This window comes from Papaver somniferum, unplaced genomic scaffold (genome assembly GCF_003573695.1).
Source record: "Papaver somniferum cultivar HN1 unplaced genomic scaffold, ASM357369v1 unplaced-scaffold_38, whole genome shotgun sequence".
Classification (NCBI taxonomy): Eukaryota; Viridiplantae; Streptophyta; class Magnoliopsida; order Ranunculales; family Papaveraceae; genus Papaver; species Papaver somniferum.
The window spans coordinates 63,760-83,744 of NW_020646304.1; positions in this window are offsets into that span (position 1 = coordinate 63,760).

A 19,985-nucleotide genomic window follows, 5' to 3' on the forward strand; every position below is an offset into this window, starting at 1 on the left:
CGGCTGGGTGAACGAGATTTAGAGGGACTCGGACCATTAACTCCTGGACTCGGTGACCTTCTATTCGATACATAGTCCCTCGCATCACGCGAGGACCTTGGTGGACTATGAACCTTAGACTCAGGGCTAGGTGACCTCTGATCTGGCCTGTGGTCCTCTTCATGAGATCTTGATCGACTTCGAACTTTGGATGGTGGAGGGCTAAGTGACCTTCGGTCAGATCCATAGTCCCTCTCATCCCGTGGAGGACGTGACCTTGAGATAGGACGTCTTGGCAACTTGGAGATGGAACATCTTGGCGACTTGGAGATGGGACGCCTTGGTGACTTGGAGACGGACCGTTCAGGTGACCTTGAGATAGGACGTCTTGGTGACCTTGAGATGGACCTCCCGGGTGACCTTGAGATGGGACGTCTTGGAGAATAGTCATCTCTCGAACCACGATCCCTGCCTCTGCAATTTATCACAGTACCACAATTCAGTACCTCTTTCAAGAGTACAAGCATACACAGCACCACGTAGTTACAGCAGAGTAAGCATGTCTTTAAAATTAAATATCAAACTAACACCAAGGAGAGTTGTATTCAGTGTTTTAAATGAGGTCAGAGATGTGCGATCTCCTTTCATGAACAAAGAATAATTCAAGTCAAAATATAAAGAGATACAAACACAACAATGAAAAAAAATCAGGCGATGCAAACACGATGTATGGAGAGTAGTGCATCAAACCAAAACTCCCTTATTCCCGGTGGGAAGGTTAAGTTATTAAAGTCCCTGTCTGGAAGATAAGTGTAAGAAAAATCACCTTTACCTGCAGCGACAATCATCTGGAAAAAAAATGGGATTCTTGATCCACAAAATCTTCAAGCTATTCTCTAGAACTGGGAACTGGTTCCTCAGTACCCCATTACTCTAATTTTCTCTTACCCATTTCTCTAAAGACCACTATCTTTCTTTTTCTTTTGAAGGTAGCATGGATAACTCAGCAGAAGACTCCTATCTCTAGCAGTAAAGGACTTTGACGGGCTCCAGCTTTATGACACCTCTTTTAGCAAACTATAAGGCTCTAGAATCTTTCTTAACTGGACACTAAGCAAAAACCACAACCAAACTTTACAATGTATAATTAAAAAAAATGAATCCTTTACTCTAATTATAATCTATCTAGCAAAATCATAATAACCTGGTTTAGAGACCGAAAAATGGAAAGCCACAAATGATTCTTTAGTTACAGTTGATGCTTCTCGGGGGGCTTTCATTGTCATTGATTAGTAAGCAAGAGCCACTTTTTTGTATCTTTTTTCTTTAGTATTTACAAACCCATGAAATCTTTATGTCTCTAATCACTTTAAAGATCTTCATGAACAATACCACCACCAAATATTATTCAAAATTTCAGATTCAACGGAATACATGCACAATATGCCCGAGATACAAGCTGCACGTAGCAAAGAATCAGAGATATGGATGGCTATCAGACAGAAGGCCTTCCCTTCTGTTAAATGTTTATGGTGCAAGAGATCTGCGAACTATATTAATTACAATAGACAGAGAGTGTGTGGGAGAAATAGCACTGCAACTGGCCAGGCATCAGCAGGGAAAATGAGGTTCAACGCACTTACACCAGGCCTTGGAATAGGGAAAAGGGGCTAATCACAAATTATATTGAGTGTAAACTTAAAGTCAATGTAGCAATTAAGTGTGTTGCTTTGGCATACCAAACCTCAAGCTTATTGTAGAACAATCTTGCAGTAATTAGCAGATGTGGCAACAGAACAAGATAGATATTCTAGACCAAATTTTCTAGAGGGGCCACATGGTAAGTAAGTGAATAAATCACCACAAAAAGGAAGCACATTTCACCCAAATTATTTTATTCTCACCACCTCCAGAAAAATAACGAGATTGATATCCAGAAGATACAATCATGTGAGAATTATGCTGATCTATTCACCAAGTGTCTGCCGACTAAAGTTTTTCGGAAGTTGGTATATGGAATCGGAGTGCGCCACATGTACAAGCAGACAAATTAATGGAGGTTTTGTTCAGGGGAGCTTTGGACTATAACGCGTTGTACTCTTTTTCCTTCGCCAAGGTTTTGTCCCACTGGGTTTTCCTTGTCAAGGTTTTAACGAGGCATCATACGCGTGTCCAACACCGTTCTAAGACTTTTGTTGTACTATTTTTCCTTCGTCCGAGTTTTGTCCTACTGGGTTTTACCGGCAAGGTTTTAATGAGGCAACATCTTAGAAATGGTGGTCCAAGGGGGAGTGTTATGTAAGCATGAGATAAAGGATGGCCCACCATATTATCTCCACCCAAAATTACTCCAGTGCATTCGAGAGAATTCTCACCTCCTCACCCCTTTTGACTATCGTGAACATTCCAGTTTTTACTGGATTACTTTGCGGCTAAGATAAAACCGTCTAAACTTGTGATAAGTATCAATAGCCTGAGCTCTAAGTACTGCTAGCACGTGTCCATGTATTAGCCCTTCATATTTGCTATAAATAGCCGAGCAGCTTGTACTTTTTGGATGTAGGAAGAAACAAAACTTCAGAAATGAAATGTTACCTTTGCTTTCAACCTTCACTTTCAAAGTTAGTAGTTAGTTCAGTAGCTTGTGTTAATTAATTAGTAGTGTATACACCATTCGTACCGTAGCCTTACTATATCAGTGTCGTGAGTTAATATATAATAGTGAGTTTGGTTAGTAATATCACTTTATAAGAGTTCCGTTTTATTATCGCTTAGTTTCATTTTTTGTCGGTACCGATACCAAGTTACAGACTATTTTGTGTTTACACGGCTTAGTTTTGGTGATGCCACCTCATAATACACGTGATTAAGGGTGGGAAATTACATGCTTATCCTTCGAGGATCATCTTTATCCAAATTGAATATTGAGTAACGTTCATGCTTAAAAAAAAAAATCAGAGTAAAATCTTGACTCTCGAGTGTTCTGCTTGTAGAAATGGCATAATACATGTGATAAAGATCATTCTGTTGATCCGAAATCATTTTGTCGATACCTAGCTAGACTTCAACCAGGAACCGAACAAATCATAAAGCAACCAACACTGAACTGTACCTGTACCCAAGTATTTCCACCCATGAACTTCTGAGGTAACATCTGCAGAAACCATTAAGGGCTCGTCTGCTGAGCAATTTTGAACTTCAACTTCGAATTGTTGCCTATGACTTTGAGCCATGTTACTATGAACGCTTATGCGTGTGTATAAGAAAATAATATATGACTGCTATTAATTCATGAATGAGTCGACAGAGGTTATGGATACCCTAGTGCTTTTTTTTTTGCCCTATATTGGTCTGATAATGTAGAATTTTTTTTTTTCGGAAAATGGGCCATATAGCCAAAATTGCAAGTTTTTTGGGCCAGTAAGACAGTTATGATTTAGCCTGGATCAAATAGACAGAAAAATCTTTTTAATTGAAACTGACCCAATTACCCATACCTTTCTTCTTCCTCTCTGGATATATCGATCTCCCACTCCAGATCTCCACCATTTTCATTCTTTCTTCTTCTGCTCTCGATCTTCTGTTTCTCCACCACCACCGTTTCAGTCATGGTTGTTGTTACTTCCGTGAGATCGAGAATTGAGAGATTTGATGGGCAGAGAAGATGGTGGTCGACGTGATGGGTATGATGGCTAAGATTTCACTTTCACCACCACAAATATCAACATCAACATATTTCAATCTGATTCCACCACCTTAAAAACATCTCGTGCCCTAATTTCATCATTAATTTCATAAGGAGAAGAATTGAATTAGTTTTTGAATCATAAACATCTTGAAAATCACAGAACATGTAAGTTTCTTAACCCTAGTTTTCTTTTTGATTAATTTTTATGAACGACATAAATTGACCTGTGTAAAATAGTTTAAAATCGATTGAATTTGGTTTGGTTTCACATAATTCTAGTTGTTGATCTACCTTTGCAACCATTGGTTTGCTAATTGAATTATTAATTAGTTGATTTTGTTTTTGGATTGAGTTGAATATTTGGTTGCACGGATGATTAAACTGGGATGAAACTAGTTCCATCCTGTAGATTGAGTGTAATTTGGTTTAATCCACATTTATATAGGATGATACTGATTTCATTCATGTTTAAGTTTGGGATGCATTTGGTTTTAACCATTTTTAAACCAGGATGAAACTGATTTCATTCTGTTTTGGATTGGGATGAAACTGGTTTCATCATGTTTTAGATTGATTCGAATTTGATTTCGCTCATGTTTAAACTAGGATGAAATCAGTTTTCATCATGTTTTAGATTGATTCGAATGGTTATCCAGCTGCACTTTTGCATTGTCATCTATAAAAAAAATATACATTGACGAATGCTTGACTAGTAATTAAATGTACATATAATCGATCCCCTGTCTGGTATTTAGTATATATATGCATTGAATTTTTTTTTCCAGAACGTTGCAGTAGTAGGCCTAACACACATGCACCAAGCTATGCAATCAAAATGACTATCAATTTGCGGTTGCTAAATAAAGCAAAATATTCTCTTTTATTTATCTCTTGTCGTGGTTGTCATATGTTTAAAACTAGGTTGATAATGATTTGTTTATGTTATAAATTGTATTGAATTTTCCTTAGCCGTTGGACTAAGATGAAACTGGTTTCACCCATGTTTAAACTAGGATGAAACTATTTTTCATCTTATTGTAGATTAGGTTGAATTTGGTTTCAATCATGCTTAAACTAGCTGAAACTAGTTTTCATCCAGTTTTGCATTAGGTTGGATTTCGTTTCACACATGTTTAAACTAGGATGAAACCTGGTTTCGTCATATTTTATCATAGTTTTAGCAATACGATCACATTTTTTGCAAACTGAATTTAAATCCAGCACCATATTGCCATGTTTTCTACCTTTAATTTAGTAATTTAGCAGTAGTACTCTCTTTTTCACACATATTTTTTTTTCTTTAAGATTTGGTATTGTTGGTGCCGCTCAAATACTCAAAGATTTTGGGATATTGATGTTAGATTAAATTTGTACGTGGGACAAATTTGTTTGCTATAAAAAACTTAGTTTAAAGGGTCAAGGGGTATTTTAGGTGATTGATATTTTTTGTTTTTATTTTTCTGGGTCAAATACCAATTTTGCCTAAATGAACAGTATTTTTCTAATTTTTGGCTATATAAACAGTATCTAAAGCTAAGAATCTATTTCACCCATGAATTTTCTGTTTTGGTCTTTTTGACCATTTTTGTGTTTTATTTAATTCCTTTTCTTTTTGGTGATTTTGCAAGTGATAGTTCTGAATCAGAAAAAAATTATATTCGCTACTTTTATTTGCTTTCTTTTAATTTATGGTTTATCAATTTCTGTTAATAAATATATATGTATTATGCTTAAAAAAAACTATGACATGTTTCTTATTCGACACGGATCAGCATATGAGACTGATCCGTTTTTCTTACAAAAAGTCTATTCGAACCGCCGCCGAATTAGACTACGTGAAAACCACTCCTCACAAAACTTTCAATGTGCTCCACCATAAGTGGCCCCCTGTTGTCCTCCGACGGGGCCCATCGGGACCCACCATCACTATAAAAACTGTGAGAACTTTTTCAAATGTGGTTTTGGGGTGGTTTAGTTACTCGGTTTATTTAGAATCACTATGTTTCTTATTGGCCACACAGACTTGGCCTTTAATGTTTTAGGTACAGGCTGTGCAGCTAGGTGGTCATGAATACAAACACAACAGGAGAAAGTAAACACATCGCTCCTTCCTGTGCATGTCAACATCCTATAACCAACCCCGCAGAAGCTTGGATGTTTTATTAGAAAGGAAAAGTAGCTTGCTCGATTTGCACGACGATTTCATTCAGGTGCTCTGCTCATTTTCTTGAATCTTATTGGATAAACAGAACATAGAAAACCAAGTTTGTGACGTATTACTTGAAACCCACTTCGATTTTCCAGTTCTATTACCCGGCCTTTCAAAATCTCCAGGCCTGTGAACACAGGTAAATATCTATATTTCATCTTACTTTTGTTTTTTGTTATTAAATATCACTTATTTGATTTGTTAAATGATGTTATAATTTCTTCTTTTTGTTAAAGTGTTTTATGTTTTATTTTCTCTGCTTTATTTTGATTTGTGAGAGTTTCTTCAGTTTCTCCTCCGTGTTCTTATGATTCAATTCCTGGTATTTCTTGGTTGGGTTTTTCCAACATATGCCTTTTTGATATTGGACAAATCCCAGTTTTTGAGGAGGCCATAAGATTCGTTGGTTGGAATTAGCCGGGGCGTGGTTATTTTGGAATTTATGACATGTAATCATGGCTCAATTTGAAAGGAGCTGGATTAAACTAAACCCCTTGGATTTGTTGGAGCACGGTCTCCGTATATGTATGCATGCATGCAACTTCATCTTAGGTTTATACTTTTGTTCTTAGGTTCCCCAGACATCATGCAATAGCACAAAAATAAGATCTTTATGCTTTTCGCTTAATAAAACTAGACAACGATGGAAATCAAACGACACCTTTTACTTATAAATAGTACCATGATATGGGACAAGCTACGATTGTGATGCTACAACGGATGAGATATTAATGTCCCGATGCTATGGTTTTCTAACATGTTAGTTAATTTACTTTAGTTTGAGTTTCTTTAAATTAGTTATAGTGATGCTAATGTTGTATCATTTTATTTCAGATACATAATATGGAGCAAGGTGTCATGGATATGGTGGAAGTATCAAAGTATAATTCTAAATCAGCGATAGGACAGGCTTTTCCAGCCTTAGTTCCTTGATAATTCTTTAATTTGTCGCTTCCGGGAACAAAATGGTTTACCTTATGTATTAGGATAACGGATGGTTGGTTGCACTTTATTGCGCGTTTTTACATTTATAACAAATGACAAAAGATGATATATACATCGCTTTAGCTGAAATTTTGCCCTTTTCATTGATTTTCTATATGTTCGTATATGTTGTTATTATGCATTATTGTGTTCAGCACTTTTAGCAGCTTGAGTTTAGTTTCAACCATGTGGTTCCTTATGATCTTGTCCTACAAACTCAGCTTAGAATGATCTACAACTTATAAAGTTCTTGGAATATGCATCTTTGATATTTCAGATCGGTCCCAATTTAGTTAAGTGAGATATGATAAATGGTACGATATAAACCCACAATAACATCCAATTCGGTTGTTTATGATTTTCAGGTTTGTTGATCGATTGCGAATTAGTTGGATGGTTGTTAGGTTCTCACTGTAATTCTGCTCCTGTGTTGCCATGGATTTGTTGTGGATCTATGAAATGGTCCATGTTATTTTCAGTGGTACGCATCTCTCAAAGAGCTACTTCCACCACCATATGTCACAAGAGAACCCATGTTAAGATATACATAGAGTATATAAACAAGCTTTGTATACCACATCTTTCTTTCTTGAACGTGCATATAGGTGTTAATGATGATTAGGCTTTTGCTCAGAAAGTAAAAGAAAAATCCCAATAATAATGAACAAAAATTCTTAACAAACCACGGAAAAAACCGTGAGAAAAAACCGCCAGACACATAAACCCAATAATGGGATCCCTGTTTGCTTTGGGGTGGGTGGGGCCCAAAAATTTTGTGTGCAATGGTTTTCACCTGGTTTGAAATCGCACTGCAGAATCATCCTAATGAAAATAGCGGAGGGTTTCTTATTATTTAGGTTAGCTTTGCCCTCTTCATATTTGTTGTCAATTTGGATGCATTTGGTTGTCCACGTATGTGCTAATCACATGGCAGTAAGTATTGGGTGTGCATTTTTAAATGCAGGCCATGCAAAATCATCTGAAATGTTATCACAGCTTACACACAACACAAATATGTAGCATCATCCAAAAAGGTTTATGATATTTCCAAGTGCATGTTTTATTTTGTCGTGATGTGGAGATGTTGATAAAATTCAGTGATCCGAAGTACTTACAATGCTCTCTCTTCATGGTGGTTAATAAATATATTTGAGTGTATCGTCTCTCATGATACTTATGATACTTTCATGTTTTAATGTTTTAAATTAAACATGCAGTCTAATGATAAACGTATTAATTTTGTTGTAGGCAGCCTAATCGGGTTTAGACATGCAGCTTTGGGGACAATTAAGTTAAACTTTGCGGTTGAAGTGTTTCCAATGTTGATTGTTAGCAAAGCTGCATCTCGATTAGGTATTAGCTTTATTGCGATCTTAAGACAATGGATGATATAATGGAATCACATCCTCAATTGTAAATACTTTAAGGTCATTATCTTTTTCTGTTCTTATCTCATCCTAAATCTTTCAGATCCTACTGTACTTATTGTAACTTTGTACATACCGAGTAACCGAGACCTCTTTTTAGCTTGATGTTGAAGTCTTGGTGTACTTTTATGGTTTGACCGTTGTTTTTAATACTTGCAAGTTGTGTAAGAGTTAGAGATAGCAGCTTTGTATGGAAAGGAGTTTCATAGATGACGATGATCTGCGAGATCGATGAGATAACTATGCAAGAACGAGTAATTGATCAAATTAAAGTCACTTGGGTTCGGTATTAAATGAAAGAACTCGGAGTGATAGATATTAGAAACTTCAAACAATGTAATGAATTTTTTTGCCTTTGTTGGTTCGATTGTGCATTACTCAATACAAGTTGAGAGGACGTACTTGGCATGGTAGTGCTGCTTAGAGGTGTAAAGTTGAGAGGACGTACTTGGCATGGTAGTGCTGCTTAGAGGTGTAAATTGTACTGTGCCAGCACGAGCACCGCCCAACACAACACGCCAAAATTTGAGCACAGTCCAGCCCAGTACGTGACTTAGCCCAGCACGGCACAACACGTTACTTCAATGGGACGTGTTGGGTTTGATTGATTGGCACAATAGCGCATCCCAGCACGTGGCACGGCACAACACAACACGTTATGAAATCACGTCATAATATGTATAAAATACTACAAAACATGGCACAATACATCACATTTTGTGTATATTTCACAAAAAAAAACCTTTATTCTAGACAATTGTTGACATTTTACTACCGTTACGTTGACTTATTTATATGTTGACACATATAATACGTAAATATTTGGAAAACATTTATGTTAGAAAATATAAAATTAATGTGCCTGCCACAACACGACACAACACGTTTATTTTTCTGGCACAGCCCATCCCAGCACGCCTTCTAGCACAACACAACACTGCACGTTATAATTTCCGGCACATCACAACTCGACACATAGCATGCTAAGCACATGATTTCGTGGGTTGTGCTGTGCTGGGATGACACGTTTTACACCCGCTGCACACATGAAATTGTTGTGCAAAATTGGAAAACGAATATTAATTTATTAGCAACAGTTATTCAGTTTCACAAATTTCACAACTCATAAACGTTACTAATCTCATGGTATGTATTGTAGCCTTTATGTCCCACGTGGTTTCCTCGCTTCGGAAGGGGTTAAGTTAGCATAACATTGGTAATGCTTATAGCCGTTTCTAACCAGGAATATGATTATACATATCCAGTTTGCAGGTTCCGGAGGTTTTATGTTATGCTCATAAAGCGGTGCAACACCCAACATCGCCACTATTTGATACAAAGTTTGAAGCTCGGATCGATGTGTGAAGAGTTTTGTCGAAGTTTCTCTTACCATAATAAACTGTGTTCCTATCATGATGAATTGCAGTTTAAAATTTGATTTATATACAATCTAGATTGTGGTTTGATTTTAGTACAAAATAAATTGATGAGTTTATAACATGCTGCTTAATTTTAAAAATATTTTTGGATGGGTAGTCGGGTGTATAGACAATTCACCTTAGATGCCTCATATCTTCTTTAATACCACGAGGGGAAATAGAAACCAGTTGCTGTTGGATTTGACATATCTGTGATTGTTGGTGGTGTCGTTGTAAAGTTGTTAGGTGATAAGTGTCTCGAGGAAGGTTCAGAAGACCTAGAATATTGAATAGAAAATGAAGTAATTGTTGAAATATAAGTAAATTCGATACCACAAGCAATGGTTAGGGTTTTAGAGTTTTTTGTTAATTACATTGTTCTTTTCTTTTCATGTTTGTACGTTTTTTAGCAATAAAGAAAACCCATACTGCAATAGGTAATTACCTACTTCTCTTTGTTTTGTTTTGTTAGGTTTTTGTTTATACATGTTGTTCTCAAATTTGATCAGGGTTAAGTAACACTTTATTTTTTTGATTTTGTTGGTTGATAAAAGGGTGAGGGTAGGACCAGATCGTGGGTGTCTTGCATTAACCTGGTATTTTTAGATTTCTTTTAAGTGGATCAGTTGATCTCCAGGATGACAATCTTTCCAAGTATGAGACTCCTTAAAATGATGAAGATGCGAAACAAATACAGCCTGTATGTGCTCAAGTTGGTTTATGTCTAATTTATTATCTTTAAGAGTAATGTATGAAGATAGGAATTAGGATGACCCACTGAAGTTACTCGAAGCCTTGGAGGAGATCATGTGAATTTGGGTTTTTCCTAATATAAATACACTTGATGAGGACAAATATAAAACTACAATTGGCATGGGCATCTTACTGAAAATTCTATCTCATGGGTTTTGTATGCATTTTTTTTCCAGAAAGAATAGTTGATGACATGAGGTTGCAGTTTATGAGATTTGTAAGAAAAAATATGTGGATCATCAAAGAACCGGTTATTTGCGCTCAATTTACATTGTTGTTAGTTTTGTATGTTTCTCTGTATCTTTTATTTGAATTTGAATTCTTATTGGAAATGTATGTGTGTCGTGAACTTGACTACTTTCTCTGATGACCTCTTCTTTGGATTGACAGATCATTAAAGTATAAGACATATTCTTTGGTAATTTCATATGCCAAATGAAGAAAATAAGAAAGTCTATGAATGCAAAAAAAAATAAACACATGGATACAACATATGTGGTGACGCTCAAAGGTATATGCTTCATCTTCCATGTGTACATAACGTACTGAAGGGAGGATCATTTCTTAAGTGCATATTTCTATGCATATATGCAGTAAATGTAGGTGTTGAACCCACAAAGAGGGTCATCCGATCATGTAATTGTTTCTCTTCATTTATTTCTTTTCCTATGTAGTTTAAGTTGGTCGTCGTTATTTCCATATTTTCGAGCAGCACTACATAATTTTAAAATTTATATATGAAAATAACCTTAGCATACTTGAATATACAAAAGTTATTTTTTTTGTTTTCTTATGTAGTTTAAGTTGGTCGCTATTACTTCCGAGCAACATTACATAATATTAAAATTTATATATGAAAATAACCTTAGTATACTTGAATGAATAAAAGTTAAATTTGTTTAAACAAGTATTTAACTTTGTTTGCGGTTAATTTAAGAAAGCGAAAGCTTTTATGTAATTGCCTTTCATGTATTTTTTTATATTACCTTTGTTGGTTAGTATGTTGATGTTTGTTTTTTCTTTCGGAAACAACAGGGTTCTGCAAGTGAGAAAACGTGATACATAAATGTTAATTGTATCAGAAATTATTAAACCAAGCAGAGAAAAATCAAATTAAGCAAGCACAAATAAGCAACGCTGATTAAACCAACCTTAGAAAAATCGTCACGAAATGGGAAGAATTACACGCACAAATATAAATGTTTATATATGGGCTTTAAGTTCGATAATAGGATTTGTCTTCAACTTTGCCTTCACCTTTGTGTCATGTAGTATCGTCATATGCATAATCTTAATTAACTAACTCAATGTGATCAAGTTTAATTATTCATAAAATTGTTTTTACTTACAAATAAAGATTACAAATAGAAGAAAAAAAATAAATAGAAGACAACGTTTATTTATAAAAAATAGAAGACAACTTTTATTTTGGGCCGTTACTAATTAAAAACAAAAAAAAATAGCGTTTATTTTTAAGCCCACTACTTATGAAACATATTATTATTGTCCGAAAACATTTGGTGTCAAACTTTATAAGGTAAGAAAATTAAACCGTAGCAACTATGAATTTAATGCATTTGACCACGGGTACGGTGCGAAGCCCCGCCACATTAAATTAGCTGATTCCACTGGTCCCGGTGCGTAGCACGGGTTACATTCTAGTTCTGAACTAATTGCTCCCAAGTCCTAAGCTAAGAAGACAATCAGGTGAGACTTGGAGATGGACTGGGCGCAATCGAATTCGACCCTAATGATGAATCAATCACTTGGTAGCCAATTTGTTTTGTTGGATATCCATTCTAATTTCCATTCTACCGAATTTGATTTTCGATCTCTGTCCATCTCTACAATATGTCATTACTTTCTTTTTTTTTTCCATCTCTTGGTGCACTCTTCTTTTCGTGGGTCGTTTTGCTAACTTTTCCCGGTAAGTTGGTGCGAACGGTTTTCTACCTTTTCCCCCTATAATCTATTTTTCCGGAAAATCGGAGAATCAAATCTTAAATTTAAGTTGAAAAACAGTGAGTCTACACTCATCGAAAACTACACTTCAAAATGCACCGAAACAGGATCGCACGGATAGAAAGGGGCGTGCTTAGCACCAGGATTAGAAGGGAAGAAGTGGGCCCAGTCTTTTGTCTCACACCACCGTGATCTCGGTGAAAAAACGAAGTCAATCTAGAATTATTGATCGAAAAATGCACGCAATCAGGCATACTTTCATAAAACACAGCGGTTCTTCTTCTCTCTACTCGTGTCGCCTTGCTCCTTGTCCGACACTCAAACCAAAACCTAGTTTTTCCTCCTTCCTCTCCCTTTCGCTGCTTCCGCTTAGTTCATCAAAGTTCAACATAACTTAGTGAAAGTTCCCGGAAATTATTTTTTCTGCGATACTGAGGATTTTAAAGAGATGTTAATTATTAATTGACTACAAGAATAATAAGAAGAAGATTATTAGTAATAATTCCTAATCAGTTGAATAGAAATAAGGGAACTATGCCAAGCGTTGGCAGCAGGGTTATTACTTGGTCTCAAAATAACCAACAAACAGTTCCTAACTTCCTATTGTGTCTCTGAAAGGATTAGTGTCTGTTTGAGGACCAGACGTGGTGCCTCTTCGCAACAGACTCCTGTCTCTTCCTACAGTCACCATTTTCTCCTATAAAAATCTGTTTTGATTTGTTATTTCAGAGTCATCAAAAAAATTATTGCTTCTGTTTTGTTAAGTTGAAGTGTCAAAGAGATTACATATTCTGCAAAATTTAGTTTGTTGAGTCTTGATTGTTTGAAGTGCTGCATCAATCAAGAAGGAGATTGTTGTATCTTGGGAGACGAACGCCAATCAACCATATGGCATCATTTTGGGGGCGCAATCGTTTTAAGGACATAGAGAATTTCTCTAGCCTCAGTCCACTGTTTGCTATTTTTATTCCCTGATTCTATATGTCCTTTTCTTTTCAATTGTGTTATTGATTTGAATGCTTGAATTATGTTGAAACTGTGTTTATATATTCCCTGGAATGTTTATGAAGTTGGGTACTGAATGGAATACACCAACATTGCATTTGTGGCAAGCATAAGGGATGAATTGAACTAACATCAATTTACATGTCTACTGCACACAACATGTTTGTGAAAACGTCACAGTAGAACTAGTCCAAGTTTGTGTCTTTGTCATATTTGGTTGTGTCTTACTTATAACATATCTTGTATTGAGTATACTAACTTGTCTTCTCTATTATTACTTAGTATATTTTCCAACATATGTATCCATATGTAATGACAGCTAGGATGGCTAGGGTTAGAGAACATGAAAAAGATGACGATAAGCTTATGGAAGAGGTTGAAGTTGTAAAAAAAGTTGATCTCGTTGGTGAACATCAAGACATTCATGATTTGGAGCTTGAGGAAAGGAAGAAACTTTGTCGCGACTATGTCGAGCGTAATATTTTACTCACTACTTGGCTATTGTGTATATTTTTGTTAACAGATCTTCCTAGTTTACTCACTACTTGGCTATTGTACAATGATTGTTAAAACAAGATTTTTTGTTTTTGCCTCTCAATTGCAGTGTCGTGAGCTTCTCCATATTAAGCCTGACAGCTCTTAATACAAAATATAATTACATTTATAACGGGGGCTATGATAGCGACAACTATGATAGCGAGGATTTCTAATAGGAAAGCTGAATTTGATGATCTTTATTTGGTGCCTGTGTGCATGGTTTTTAAAAGCGTACGCTTCACGCTTCGGAACGTACGCTTCGCTTCAAATTTTAGCATTTCGCTCTGAAGCGGTAATGTGAAGCGTATCTTTCATGAAGCGTACGATTTGCTTCAAATTTCAGCATTTCGCGCGGTCATGTGAAGTGCGCTTTTTCACTTAGTCAACTACTTACCCGCCTAATTTTTAAAGATTTTAAAAGAAAAATATGAATGTTTTAAGGGGGAATCAAATACCCCACCTCCCACTCGCCTGAAGAAGGTTGAACTGATGTGCACACGCTTTATTATTGATTATAATTAGACTTATATAAAATTTATATAGATATTATCTTCCTAATAAATTTATAATTCCTAGTTACGACTAATTTATTTATAAGATATCATCCACTTCAAACATCAATCGTGAAGCGACGCTTCATGCTTCGGCATACGCATCGCTTCCTAAAAATAAAAAACGCTTCACGCTTTCAATACCTTGCCTGTGTGTTTTTGCATGTAAGAAAATGGAATGTGTTGACAATATCGGTTGGAGTCCCATATTTTCCCATGAGGTTTTAAAATACTTGTAATAGCATGGGCGGACTATTCTTGTTAATTGATTCTCTTAATTTTAACTGGTTATGTATTGGTATTGGAAACGTATGTAATATGCGTGTTGCAAGAGCTTGGTTGTAGTTCTCTTCATTATCTTCTAAAGGAACAATGTCAGCTGGGTTTCCTCACCTTTCAACTGGTTGACTACCTTTGCTTTTTCCTCTTCTAGTTTGGTAATTGTTTAGGCAGCAAAAGAAATGGTTTAAGAAGCAAAAACAAATTATCCAGTCAGATCTGGTCATGCACATGTAAGTGTACAGCGTTTTGGGCTTTATGTTTTGTGTTTTTGCTTTCGAAAATGCTAGATACCACGCTATTCTTGATGGATACTTGCTCGCATTTTTATGTGTCAACTGTGAATCGGAATATTTGTAACACAAGTCAGCTGTAGGGTCAGAGACAGAAAACTTTCACTTATATTTTATTTTCTTTCTCTCTCTATATCCTTACTCTGCTAACGTAAAGAACACAAATCATCAAAATCGTTATTGAGATTCAAGATTAGAGTATCACTGCAGAGATAACCCATCAAAATTATCAAAAAAAATTTACGTTATATAGGAAATCCCTAAATTCAATCGATATTGGAACACTGATTCGGAATTGGAAGGCCTTAGAATAACTGGAAATCAAAACTCATCAAAATCAAAGATAAACCAGTTACAACAGAGATCAGAGTTACAATCATTCATTGAATCTTATACAAATCAAACAGCCACAATATATCAAATTTGTACCTATCAATTTTTTAAACATTCCCAAATTCTTCTACATAAAAAAAGTAAAGCAAGCAACTAAATGTCCAGAATTCTCAATAATTCTTCAATTTTCATCCTGCCTCACTGTGTTGATATTGATGCCCCAAAAAATTATTGAAGAAACTACGAGATCTGGAATTGGAATATGTTACTTTAATTGTTGTCGCTAATTAATTATCATATTGGGTTATAAATCTGTTCTCTGGTTCTATTTGATTTCTTTTGTTATTTGCTAGCATACAAATTGAAAAAGATATGAAATTGGCAATTCCTACCCGTAAGTCTGAGAGTAACAACTGCAATTGGGTTCTATTTAATTTTCTTTTAGATTTTTTGGACTTCGCAAATTTTTTGGACTTCGCCAATTAGCCTTGGAATGTCTTGGCTGATAGTGTAAGTTTGGTTTTATTTTTGGTAATAGTATGATTTAGCAAGAAAAGAATAAAACTTTTCATTGTATTCTTTTGTGTCCCATGCCTTCGTATATTGCATATATTTGGACATCACCTAGGTAAAAGTGTTGAGTGTTGAGATTTGGAGGCAAATCGCAGAATAAAATCTTAAATTTCAATTGAAAATTACACAAAGTAATGAAACGGACTTTACAAAAGATCGGTGCTTCTTCTTATCTCTACTTGTGTCGCCAACATTCTCCTTATGCTAATCCAATCCCAAAACCAGACCCTAGTTCATCACTCATCTTCTTCTCTATTCAACAGAGTTCCCATCAGAGTTTCACCCAGATTATTTTGATTGCGACATTGAGGATTTTAAAGAGATGTTATACGAGTATAAGAACGGTAACAAGAAAATGTATCCATATATAATGGAAGCTTTGACATCTAGGCAGTCTATGTAAGGAAACGTGGGTTTCCTAGTTTAGGTCAAAGAAGACAGCTAAATTCTATGAGTTCCGGAAAGGCTCCATTAGGGAAACGTAGCTGGCTTAGGACAACTTCCATATATAAGACGGGTTTCCAAATTGACCATGATTTCCTTGGGAACCAAGTTTGTGACTCCTATATAAGTATCTAGGTTAAGTGTTTAAGGCGTGGAATCCTCAATGTAAATCTCATAGAGATGTGAGGGATTTATCCCACCTATTGAGGTGGTTATGTGAGAGACCTAATGGTGGAAGGAGTACACCATTATGGTGCTTATGGGATACTTATCGATTTTGGAAGATATGTCGTTATGGAGTATTCATATGGAGATGTTGGTAAGACATCTTGTTGAGGAGATGATCATCTTGGTGGTGCTGGATTAGATTATTGGTGTTGAGCTAAAGGCGTCCATGGTAATCTATGTCAGGGTGTGCAGAGAAGATCATCTCGTTGTGGTAGATAATACGGTAAATATTATCTCATATGGGTGAAGACACTACTTTGGATCTTATAGGGTGCTTGTGAGATTTCTTGTGTTCGGTCACGTTGTGGTGAGTCGATGGATTGATTTAATCAATCAGTTGTGTAATTCTCAGTGGTGATTCTATAATGAATAAAGAGGTCGTAGCCGTTTGGTGGATGTAGACAATATTACACACATTGTGTATAATTTTGAACCACGTTAAATCCGTGAGTACTTTATTTCTTGTTGCTTTGTTTATGGCTTGCATCTGTGTGGTTCTCTTTCTCATCTTCTTATCCAAGATCGTAGTGAGGTTCATGGAGCAATCCGAGAGATCAAGTGTTTCTTGTTAGCTATTTTGTTTCCGCAGTATTAGCATGTAGATGGTTCTGAATCCCAACAATTGGTATCAGAGCGATCCAATTGTCCCAACAATTGGTATCAAAGATTTAGGTTGGATAGAAGGTTTGAAGAGAGAAGTTTTTTTCGGTTTTCTGGATCGGCAGAAAATTTTGAAGACAAAGGATTTGGTTTCATCAAGTATGTAAGGATTTGATGTTATATCTTCCGAAGATGCAGAGTTTGATGTTATCAAGTATGTGTACGAGTTGATTTCATCAGTTTTTGGAACAAAGCAAAGTAAAGCGTACTTCTCAAGGAATGAGATTATATCATGTGATCTGCATTCGATATGGTCAAGATTTGTGGTCTTGATGTTTATGGTGCTCTACATTAGAGATTTGACATTGATACTTATTGGAGCATAAACCCTATGCATGGATTAAAGTAAGTTTATTTATTATCTATACTTCATACCATATTCTTGTGAATTGTTAGAAAGACCTACGTAGTTTGGTTTTCAATTAATCGATGCTTGCTTGGAAGACACAAGAAGGCAAGAGTATCGTAGTTGGAATACAAATATTAGTTTGTATATTGGTGGAAGTAAATATGGAATATTAGCATGTCAAAGTCTCATTGTTGTTCCATACCAAGGGAAACAATAATTTGGTTATCAATCGTCATCAGTTGGATTTGTTGCTGCTTGTCTTTAACCTGAAGTTGAAGAATGTGAAGATGGATTCATACGCGTTTTGCCTTAGTTGTTTGTTACAATAAGGATTTTGGGAATCCTCGTAGTAGGTTTCGTTTTGGAAGTATTGTCTGTTGGACAGGATTTGATATGTTCCAGAAGTGAAGAGTTTGATTCTCAGTCTTAGTATTTGAAGCATGTGGCTACAAATAAGTTTATGGACAGTAATCGTTGATGAGATGTGATATTGGTTGTGGTGGAGCTATGGTTTCTTATTTTTATATAAGAAGAAGTTTTTTAGACACATTTTGTAGGGTTTGTTTGTCTATGTTGAGAATGACATCGTGTCAGGTAAAACAATGTTTTCTGGAGTTTCTCTCGTACTGTTTCTGATGGAGAAGCTAGATAGTTTGTGATCTTTTGATTCTTTTCGATGACGTTCAGTCGAAGAGTTTTTTGTTTGTACACCATTTGAAGTCGATCGGAGCTGGTTGAAGTGCAAGACCATTTGGAAGAAACAGGTTGGTCTATTTGTGTTGTAGATACGTTCCCATTTTGGTAAAGACCTGTTGTGAGGAATTAAAAAGGTATTGCCTGGACACTTTAAGAGTTTAAAGAATAAAGATACAATACTACAATGTGTATGATGGTGTGGCTATGTAATCGAGCGCATACTATTTAGGAGAAAACACGATGCATGAATTTGAGAGGGCTACAATTTCGGCGTGTTTTTTCGTCAACCTTTATTATCCGTTGGCTATTTGATTTCTTAATGATCAGTGTGAGACTTTCTGCTGGAGAGAGCTACATTATAGCAATGGTAATATTTGGTGGTTTGCTCATCTGCTACAGTTATTGAAATTGATTTCAATAGTGACAGAGCCTGTAGAGATAAAGGTGGAAATTTCTATTGAGAAATTTCATTCAGCAACGATATAGTTTCCGTCAAGTTATTTTCTCTACATTGTTTGAGAAGATAAACACAACAGCGTCTTGAATTGCTTGCCGAAGGTTTCAGATTATGTCTGTGTGTGATTGGGTCTTTGTGTGAAGGACGGATTATCATATTTCAAACGTTGGTGTACGTTTTGGAGCAAGATTGGTAAAGGGATATGCACAAGGCAGAATGTGTGACTTTATGTATTGTTACAACGGTAACAATGAATTCTTCGACATTAGTCACAGTGTTATCCGAGTCCGAAGTGTGTTGTGGTTTGATTATCGCGAAGTCGAAACTACATGCTTCCTTAAGAAATTGATAAAAGACTATCTTGACAAGTATGCCTATAAAAGGGACATTGTTGTCAAAGCCCGCTGAGGTTGCTGAAACGGTGAGAAGTTTAGTGTGTCAGCTGTCAAAGTCTCTGTGAAGCTGGACACGTTTTTTTGGTATGTATGCATTGGTCAAAAATATGATGAGCTTTTTGGAGGAGTAAAACTCAATTGGGGATGGTCGTAGAATCATGATCCAATCGGAGATAGGCTCGTAAAGCAAGATTCATAAGAGATGATCTCGAGATTGGCACGCAGTGGCAATGATCCGTGGATTGGTTGTATTTGGTGCGCGGTTAGAGTCATGCTCAATATGCTTTGGTACATACAAGATGGTTAGTTTCTTGGAATATAACATGAAGGTTGGTTTATGACAAACTAACGCAAGGTTTCTCGTTAACTCGCTTTGGAGGACATGCTCATGGAAAATAGCAAGTATGTGATCAGTTGTTCAAATAATCAATTGACTCGGCTGGAGTTTAGAGACAAAAATGAACATTGTGGTTATGCTAAGGTAATGCTTAGGCAGATGCATGGAGGCTACTATGGTAGCTTTATTTGGTGATCGAGTAGTTATGGATGTTATCCCTATGGGTATGGTGCGCAACTTGGAGTTAGTGGCTCATAATAGCGAAACATTAACTCAGATGGAGAAAGGCCAGTCAAGATGGAGTTGTGTTCGTAGTTCTAAGGTGGCAAAGGATCAAGGGCACATAATGACTCTAACTAAATCTTATGGAAGCATATGAACAACAATCATATATGGTCTGATTGAGTTGGCATGCAATACACATCAAC